This window comes from Peromyscus californicus, unplaced genomic scaffold (genome assembly GCF_007827085.1).
Source record: "Peromyscus californicus insignis strain IS unplaced genomic scaffold, ASM782708v3 Scaffold_7__1_contigs__length_154581171, whole genome shotgun sequence".
Taxonomy (NCBI): Eukaryota; Metazoa; Chordata; class Mammalia; order Rodentia; family Cricetidae; genus Peromyscus; species Peromyscus californicus.
Window position 1 is genome coordinate 60684925 of NW_026294595.1, and position 10285 is coordinate 60695209.

The 10285-nt window shown below is 40.8% G+C and overlaps 1 long non-coding RNA gene across 1 annotated transcript; it reads left to right on the top strand.

Annotated features, from left to right (window-relative positions):
* The first annotated feature begins 63 nt into the window (after positions 1-63).
* Positions 64-9734, top strand: LOC128102192 (uncharacterized). The gene is made up of 2 exons (XR_008215345.1): positions 64-170; positions 9691-9734. It is a non-coding gene; the product is annotated as an uncharacterized LOC128102192 (long non-coding RNA).
* The last annotated feature ends 551 nt before the right edge of the window (positions 9735-10285 follow it).

Consider the following 10285-nt stretch of genomic DNA (forward strand, 5'->3'; position numbering starts at 1 on the left):
AGAACTGGTGAGATCAGTACGTTGGGGCAGTCGCAGACCCAGTTACAGTGTGGCTCCGGAGGCTAAAGTTACTCTGCGTATTTCTCATCCATTATCAAAAAACTCAGCATGATGGTTGATGTTCAGAATTCCACAAACGTTTTCCAGTGGCTCACAACAGCATACAATGAGTAAGTCGCCGAGGGAAGACGGAGAAAATAGGGCTAGCTTTAAGCAGCTCAGCTAGGGGTGTGTGTGTGTGTGTGTGTGTGGTGTGTGTGTGTGTGTGTGTGTGTGTGTGTGTGTGTGTGTGTGTGTGTGTGTATCTTAAACCTAGGGGAAACTTAAATTGCATGTTGGGGTTGGACATTTGATGTGCTGTCACAGTATCCACAGCCTCTAAACTTATAAAGCTCCATTTTAAAGAGTTAGATTTTTTTTTTTCAAAAAGGTTGACCCAACAATCTACAATTTGTTTCTGAACTTCGTTTCTATCTTCTGAGTTGAGAGCTATCCTAAAATATTAGTCAACAGTTTGAGTCATAGTTACTGATTGAGAAATCATGTCACTGGATTCTCTCTAAGAAATTGAAAGCAGAAGAAAGCTCTACTTGGTGGGTTACAGGAACAAGGAAGGCACTGATATTCTCTTATCAGGGAAGGAAACCACAACTAGATCAGGTTAAAAACCAAAAAAAAAAAAAAAAAAAAAAAAAAAAAAAAAAAAAAAAGGCGAAAGTCCCACCCCGGTGTAAAGATGATGGTTAGGGCAGCTTGACAAGACATGAGCCATCTGCATAAACACCATGGGACCTCAGGTCCAAGGTTTGAACTGACAATTTCGTTTTGTTTTCTTATTAAGTAATGAAGGGCTAACAGTTACACCACCATAATTCCAACATTATCATCAGTCAAACGTGTTAGCAAAGAAAAACACTACATATTAAGAAAATCCCTTTAAAATTTTTAAGAGAACAAGATAAATTGTAAATTCATTTTATACAATAGTATTTATAATTTAACAACTCAGAATTAATGAATGTCAATTCATGTTTTCTATGTAACAGAACGAGTCAGGTTTCATGTTGAAGATACTTTCTGTAGTCACTCTTTCCCCCCATCCTCCATGTTCCTGAATGTGTGTGTATGCATACAGCTATTTAAGAATTTAAAAATCAAACATCAACAAATATTTAAGCTATTGCATTTTATTTAGAATGACATTTGCTTTATATGTGATAAATACTTTTTTTCAAAAAGGTCCCATACTTAAATTATAAATTGTATAAATTTATACAATTTATACTATAGTTCATTAATTCCATTTTGAGGAATAGTAAAAGTAACAGTATCCATGTTCTCATGGGAGTTGAAAGGAGGAAGTGCAGATTGCTCAACAGAACTGTAGTCTAGCTGAATGACATTTGTTTTTATAACTGACAGTTAAAACTTTAGAAACAGCTTCAGAGTCAGGTGACTGTCCCATATGCTTTCTTCATCTTTGAAATTTTGATGACAAGAGTAATAATACATTTGCAAATGTTTTAACTTGGAGAATTAAAATTTCTCCTTGAATTTACACTATTATTCTTCATGTTATATATCAAGGCATATTTTCCCCAGGAAAACTGATTGAGCTTAAGGAATTGATAAGTTTGTTTAATGAATGAATTATTAATGCTATTGACCGTAGAAGAAAGGTGTCAATAAATTACTGTATCCCCAACTCGAGATGTAAAAGGGCTAGACTTGCAGTGTTAGCCTAGAAGGAAAAAGACTAATTAAAGTCAGAGGGAGAAGTCAGTTGCTAATCTCAACATGGATATGTGTAATTAGTCTAGGAGTGATGAACATTGAAATAGGTTTGTGATGACTGAGCGTAACTGGGACTGGTGTGTGTGGGAAAATACTTCAGGAACAGAGCTAGGGAGGCCTAATCTACCAGAAATCTTCAATTATTTTGCTTTATCTAACACATAGGAATATGCTGAGGTATTGAAGGAGGAAAAATAAATGAACTGGATATAATGTTTGTCTTCTGTCCTGGCTGGTTTTATGTCAACTTGACACAAGCTAGAGTCTTCTTAAAGGAGGGAACCTTAATCATGGAAAAGATGCCTCCATAAGATTTAGCTGTAAAGCATTTTCTTAATTAGTGAGTGATGGAGGAGGGTCTAGTCCATTGCAGGTGGTGCCATACCTGGGCTGATGGTCCTGGGTTCCAGAACAAAGCAAGCTGAGTTAACCGTAGGGAGTAAGCCAGTAAGCAGCACCCCTCCATGGTCTCTGCATCAGCTCCTGCCTCTAGGTTCCTACCCTGTTTGAGCTACTGTCCTGACTTCCTCCAATGGTGAACAGTGATGTGGAAGTGTAAGGCAAAGAAATCCTTTCCTCCCCAAGTTGCTTTGGTCATGGTGTTTCGTTACAGTAATGGTAATCCTGACTAGGCCAGCTTAGAATGAGTAAAGGTGTACAGAGAATATTAGAGTTGATGTTTTCCTCTAGTAAATATGCACAAAAGAAAAGAGAAGATACAGAATTCATTAATCTCAAGACTGAGAAGAAGCAGAACCAAGGACTCTAATAGAAGGTGCCAATGTGGTATCTTAAACTTAAGAAAAGTAAATGTAGTGTAAAAAGTAAATGTGATTAAATGTAGTGTAAAAAGTAAATGTGTGTAAATGTAGTGGACACCAACAGGGAACCCACTGCCCAAGTGACTAGTAAGAGTCTAGAAGACATTTATGAGTTCAAGGCCCTCACCTTTGTTATTAGACTCAAATTTACACACACTTTAGCTTCCTCCTGCCCTTTATACCTTCTTGGGGAAAACAGAGAGTGGCGTGCTCGATAGTTTTGACTGTCAACTTGACACAATCTAGAATCACCCAGAGTGAGAGCATCCATAAGGGATTTTCTGGATGAAGCTGCCTGTGGATATGCCAATGAGGGCTTTTTCTTCATTGTATTAATTGATGTGGGAAGATCCATTCTCAATATTGGCGGCAATGTTTCATGGGCCAGGCCCTGAATCATATAAGAGTGAAAGGGTCAAGCTGAGTGAGCAGGCATGCAATTATTTCCCTTTCTTGATTGTAGATGTGGTGTGACTAACAGCTTGAAGTCCCTTCTATGATGGACTCTACCTGGACTTCTGAACTAAAATAAGCTTTCTCTTTAGTTGCTGTTTGTCTTGGTATTTTCATCGCAGCAACAGAAACTGGAATAGAGTAAAAAACATAAATTCTAAACTTTTTCTCCCTATTGACTAAGTTGGCCTTAGCAGCCATTTAACTCAACTAAATCTTAGACCATTTTTCCTGCTGGTTTCAGATCCCTAACTTGCCTTGCCTTAGAACAATACTTCAGAAAATTTCCAGTGGAAAATTCTCACTTTTCTGAGATGCAAGTATTCTTCCAGCCTTTTGATGGTATCAAAATTCAGTAAAATTCTTCTAAAGAATATGGGCACCACCCCTTTGATAAAGAATTACCAAGAAAGAGAAGACTCCTAAACCCCACCCTCTGCGGCAATGCAATCCCGATTTAGTAAAATGTCAAGTAATAAATACAATGGCTGAGTCACAGTCGCTAACGTCCCTATTCCCACATAGCGATGCTTTTCCACTAGCTCTTCCAAATGCTCACAAATTCCTGTTCTTATCTCACTGTAATTGAGTTTGATCTCTCTGCTTATTACAATGGCATTTCATGAAGTCTATGTGCCTGTTTAACTCTACCCAGCACAATTTTCCTTGACAATAGATATTATTTAGCTAAGATTGTTTAATTGTTAACTCACACCAAATTACATTTAGCAAGAGTTTTCTTCTTCTTGAATGAAGGAAAATGGAGGCTAGCAAAGGTCAATGAGTCATTTATGAAGAAACTCTAGTTCCATGCTTCACAATCAAGATATAACAGAAATAAATTTGAAACTCACTGTAAGTATTATTAGGACTTTTAATTCAAGATGCCAGACTGGGGGACTGGAGCAGTGGTTCAGCAGTTAAGAGCACTGGCTTTTCTAAAGGACCGGGTCCTATTCCCAGCGCCCATGGGAATGGAACCTGGGTCCTGCTACCCATATGGCAGCTCACAACTGTTTATCACTCCAGTTACAGGGGATAGAGCATCCTCTTCCAGTATCCAGGAACACCAGACATGCATGTGGTGTACAAATATACATGTAAGCAAAACACCCATACACATTAAGTAATAAGTAAATATATAAAATTATAAAAAGATGTCAGAATAAGTAATACCAGTTTCTTTCCAGTTGAAGACGTGAGATAATAAAAAATAGATTTTGACATTAAATTATGAGTACAGCAAGAGATGGCTGAAATATACAGAAATCTAAGAGTAACCCTAATGACTGTTGCCCTTATATATATTTTTTCTCTTGTGATAATGTGCTGCCACACATCAAAGAAGATACTGCAGTTGAGGTTAGTTACTAATCAAGTGACTGGGCTATTTGAAAGGGAGATGATGTGTGGTGGACTACTAGAGTGTTCTAAACATTGTAAAGTCAGAATCATCTCTGACCTGTAGCAGAAGGACAAATCAGAGTGGAAGCATGGTTCTCTTGCTATCTTGAAGATGGAAAGGAAGACGTGAGAAGGGCCCCTGGGGCCTCTGGAAGATTAGCTTTTGACTGACAGTGGTCAAGGAAGTAAGAACCCTTAAACCTACAACATCAAGAAAACTGGATTTTCCCCATCAAACTAAATGGGGTTGAAAGCAGATTCTGACTCAGAACTTCTAGATGAAAGCATAGCATGGTTGGCAAATGGAATTCAGTTTTGTGAGACACAAACAGAGGACCTAGCTGAGTCTGCCTGGGCTTCTGACCTAGAGACCTGTGAGCCAGGGAATATTGTTTTAAATCACTAGGTTTCTCATAATTTACTTCACAGCAGTAGAAAATACTGGTAATGAAAAAAAAAAACAGCAACAACAAAACAGTGGGGGCCATGCCAACCTGAATGCCCTACGCCGCTATCCCGGGGCCAGTGAGGAACAGGTCTTACATGTCTGGGTGCATGGCCCAACAGCAGCCAGGGTCCGGGCTGATGTCCATGGCTTGTGCTCTCTACCACAGGGGTTCATAGGAACCATATATGTTGAAATCTGAGGGTCGTGTTGAGCCAGCCCTGTCCTTCACTGGTCCAGGGATAGCTGACCCCATCCCTCGCTGGACAAGGCAGCAGGAGAGCTGCCATGGCACCCCATGAGAGAGCGGATGCCAGCACTCAGGAAAGATGATCCCACCCCTCACCACAGGCATGAGAGAGCTGGCCCCGATGGCATGGGACTAGGAGAACTGGCTCTGCCTGTCACCTGAGAGGGTGGTCCCAAAGGCCTGGACTGGCCAGCTCAGCAACCACCCAGACCTGGGCCTTGGGTTGGCTCACCTTAACAGCTGCTGCATCTGTGACTTGCTGGAATCTGTGAAGGGACTGGTCCTGCAGAACGATGACCTCAGGATCTCCATGACTCAGGGCAAAAACAGGATATCTGAGAGGAGTTTCCATGAAGGCCCAGTGATGATCGTGCACCAGAAACTAGAGGCCCTAAAGCAGACCAATGACTCACTGCAGTGGACATTTTACGGGTGGGGCTGATTGGACAAAAGAGGTACACTGCGTGACACACCGCAGCTCCGAATGCCACTAGGACATAAGAAGAGGTGTTAAAAGATGGATGAGCGAGGTGGGTTTTTTGTTTGTTTTATTTTTAATTAATTTTAGGGTGCATACATTGAGGGATTGGGAGGTAGGTAGGCTTGTGGTACATGATGTGAAATTTCCAAAGAATCAATAAGGAATTATGATTTAAAGAAAAGGAAATACTGGCAAATGGATAGTTTCAAAAAACTGTTAGAAGAACAGATAGGTGGAAAAGAGCCGATAGATGAAGGGGAACAACACTTACATGAGCAGGGAACAGTGCTCTCGATTATTTGCCAGCATTGGATTGGGCAGCAGAGTTACTTCCATTAGTTTTAGGTATAAAGGAATTTATTATAATTTATAAGCTAATTTTCAAGTTGTCTAGGAGAACCACAGGATCAACCTTTGATCTAAGAGGTACTCAGGGAAATTGTTTCCTTGCATCATGAGGTTCACCTGCATCATGGAAAAAATCTCCAACACATTCACAAAAATCTGAGGACTAGACATCACACCCTCATTGTGCGTGTTGCTGAAGCAGCAACAAGGGACTTTATATTATCACTGTCATTACACCACAGCCCAGAGCTTCAGGTCTGCCTTTGGAGAGTCATCAGGACTAAGCTGTGTGTTTCAATACCGATGACAACAGCAATCTGGGAGAGCTTGTACTATCAAATTAGAGAGAGCAAAGAGGGTAAGGAGATTGAGAAGCTCAAAGAACTTGGCCAGCCACAAATCCAAGCCATTAAAAGAAAAGCCTAATCAGAAGGCGAGCCTTTGGTTGAGACAGATGTTTTTTCCTGGTTGTCTTTCAGAAAAATTGGTCACCCATTTTGGTGATTCCTTCTATATTTGGTGTTTATTCTCAAAATGGGAGAAGTTGTTTTGTTGCTTTGTCTCCATTTCTGCCTGTAACTGTTATAATTCTGTAGTCTTTCGTGCAGGCAGAATGGATTCCAGCTTACTAGTTCAGGAAGAGGAAGACACACACTCCATGGGAACTTGTTTCTGTGAAGCACTCTAAAGACACTCTACCCAGCACTTAGTTCTAACTCACAAACAAAAACTTACATTTTTGGAGATGTAAATTTGGATTTTTGATGTTTGCAAGATAATTAGCTGAAAAGATGTGTAGCTAAACTCCCTACATACTATCTTTGAGTGTGCTGCTTTGAGATATGCATATGCAGATATCTTTACTGTGTTTTGGCTTTCCTGGTCAGTGACTCAGATGACGAAAAGTATTTATTAGTTGGATAGAGATACAAAGTTGTTTTTTTTTTATAATTAAAAATAGGAATTGAATTAAGCAGTCTTCCCAAACATTGTTGGGTTGCAGTGAAGGAATGTTTTGAATGGCACATGCCTACAAGTACAAGGGGAATTAGAATGGAGACAAAAGCAACATCATTTTGAAAAAAATGTAATGATTGGTGAGTAGTGGGCACCATGGCAGACTGGTTGAAGGCCTAAGTTGAACTTGTGCTGGAAAAGTAAGGACCAATCCCATTTAATTTGAAGAATTCCAAAAGAGCCAGTGGATTTATGGGGTCAGCCATCTCTGTCAATGCTACAGAGGGTGCTACAGGATAATATTCCAAAAAAGGAAAGTTGATTGAAAGCTGCCCCTTCCTTACTTTGACATCTAGGCAACTGTGTCAGCCCAGGAACATTATCAGAGATTTATTTTACCAGAGAAGGACTTTCCATAACAGGGTCCTATGCACAAAAGCAGATGGTAGTGCTGTAATTAAACAGAGATGCTAAGCTGTCTGTGTGCACAGAGCCTAGATTTCTGCCCCTTAATCTACACCACAACTAAATCAAATATAAGCTAGAAACCAAGAAACTGCACATTGAAAAGGTCAAGTAGCTGAAAGCCAAAACCTTGGAAGAACCTTCCTGCCGAAATGAAAGCATGAAAGGTGTTGTGACGTCTTTCAAAAAGAAGTCAATTAAACCTATAAAATCAGAAGGCTGCAAGAAAGAAATATGAGGATGTCAAAGAACTTGGGCGTTTAAATCAAAGCAGAAGATGACTCAAGAAGAATGTGAGAGCTCAGGAAATCTCCCCCAAAATAAAGCAGGAGAAACAAAACCCAACCGTAACCACCCAACACAATGAGAAATTGAGAGAATTCAAATAAAAACATTGTGAAGATGTATATGAGATTTTATATCTAATTAATAGAAAGTTGAAAAGAGAGAAGAGAAAGGGGGATGAAAACAGTAAAGAAATATTTTTCAAAACCTGTTAGAGGGCTGGAGAGATGGCTTACTGGTTAGGAGCACTGGCTGCTTTCCCGGAGGTCCTAAGTTCAATTCTCAGCAACCACATGGTGGCTCATCACCATCTATACCGAGATGTGATGCCCTGATAGAGCACATAAAATAAATCTAAAACAAAACAAAATAATACTTGTTAAAATGGCCAGGCACTGGTGGCATATACGTTTAATCCCAGCGGGTGTTTCTTTGGGAGTTTCAGGCCAGACTGGTCTACAGACTGAGTTCCAGGACAGCTGGATCTACACAGAGAGACCCTGTTTCAAAAACAAACAAAAAAAAAAACACCCCCCCCCCAAAAAACCCAAAACCAAAATCAAAAACCTTGTTAGAATAGAAAAGGGATGAATTAAGCAATCAAAATTATTGCCAAATGTAACTGAAAAGGTGTGCAACCACACTGTTGAGTGTGTTTAGGCTGGGTATCAAACAAACCCAGAGAGAGGATACATTCTTGGATACAGTACTAGAAATAAACAGGAACTCTGTGTATTGACAGGCAGGTCCTGAGTGGTCAGTATCAAGACTGAATGAGAAAGTTCATAATTCTAGGGATGGACAGAAGAGCCTACTCTCTCTCTCTCTCTCTTTCTCTCTCTCTCTCTCTCTCTCTCTCTCTCTCTCTCTCTCTCTCCCTCCCTCCCTCCCTCCCTCCCTCTCTCTCTCTCCCTCTCTCTCTCTCTCTGAGTGTGTGTGTGTGTGTGTGTGTGTGTGTGTGTGTGTGTGTGTGTGTGTGTGTGTGTTAAGGGAAAGAGGAAGAGGAGAAGAGAAGGAAGAAATTGAGAGATACGGTTGCAGAAATAGAGAAAGGATAAGAGAGATTAATTACATGGTCTGGAGTAAAAAATGTGTTCGGGGTTTTTTATTTGTCATAAACACCTATGAAACTATAAGACAAAGGATAATCCACTTTGGTTTAGATCTAAAACAACCTATCCTTCACAGGTCATAATTAAAAGCTTAGTTGCTAATGGAAGGACTTTGGGGAAGTTATAAAACCATAGGAGTGGGGCTCAGTGAAAGAAACAGACCTTTAGGGCCATGGTGCTAGGGATATCTATTTCCTAGCCCAGGTCATGGAAACAGCTTTTCTCCACCACACACCACACAGCATCGTCCAAACACAGTCCAAGAATGTAGTCATATGAGAAGATATCTGAGTGCTTGTGAGAAAACTCCAAGAAACCAAGAGTCATGTGACTTCTGTTTCTTCAAAACACAGAAATGCTCTTGGAACGTATTTTCTTGCTCTTCCCAGGGGCAGCAGATAGGAGTAAGTTTACTTTAGATCATTCATTATATGCCTCTGTGGAAAAAACATGTTTTTGCCACACACAGCTTGTCCACCACACGCAGCTTGTCCACCACACACAGCTTGTCCACCACACACAGCTTGTCCACCACACGCAGCTTGTCCACCACATGGAACTTGTCCACCATGTATAGCTTGCCTTATGTTAAGCTTGTACATCATTTTTTAATGAAAGGAGGAACACAAGCATTAAAATCACAACTATTAGATTGCTTGCAAGTTGTTTCCAGAAGAAGAAACTTTAGGTGAAGAATTGTGGGATAGAGTCCAAAAGAATATCGAAAAGGCACATAAACAAAAGGAAAAGATCCCTGGTCAGTTTTGTGCATTGATTTGGATTGTTACCAAAATGCTTAAGGAAGATAAGGAGGATATTAATCATGAGGAAGAGATGGATAATTTCTTTTATTTTTTTTACTTACAATTTCAAAGGTCCAGTCCATTATCATCAGGATGGGGAGCATGGTGGTGTGCAGGTAGGTGTGCTGGAGCTGAGAGTCTTACATCTTGACTTTGAGACAACAAGAAGTCAATTGGCAGTCACGCTGAGGGAAGCTTGAGCAAAAGACCTCAAAACCTGCTCCCACAGTGACACACTTCCTCCAACAAGGCCACACCTCCTAATAGTGCCACTCCTTTTGGGGGCCATTTTCTTTCAAACTACCACACTCATCATGTGCTCCAATTGTGCCTCACCTCCCAGTCTTCCCATGTCTGCTCCCCTTCCCCCTTTCCCCAATCTCCTTCCCCCCAAAGCAAGCAAGCAAGCAAGCAAGCAAACAAACAAACAAACAAGTTCATTTTGTGTGATCCACATATTCACTGGAGCAAGGTCGAGTTCCTAGTGTCCAGGCCCCCAGGAGAGGATGAGTCTTTCTCTGCCTTTATCCACACCAGAAGCCATCGGCTGAGAGAGCCTCGTGGTGGCCGGAGCAGTCGTTGTTGTGGTGTCCCTCCTAACCCCCCTTGGCTGGTGGTGAGGACCAGCTCTCCACAGTTTGGCTGTCAAGGATCCAGGCCAGCTCTC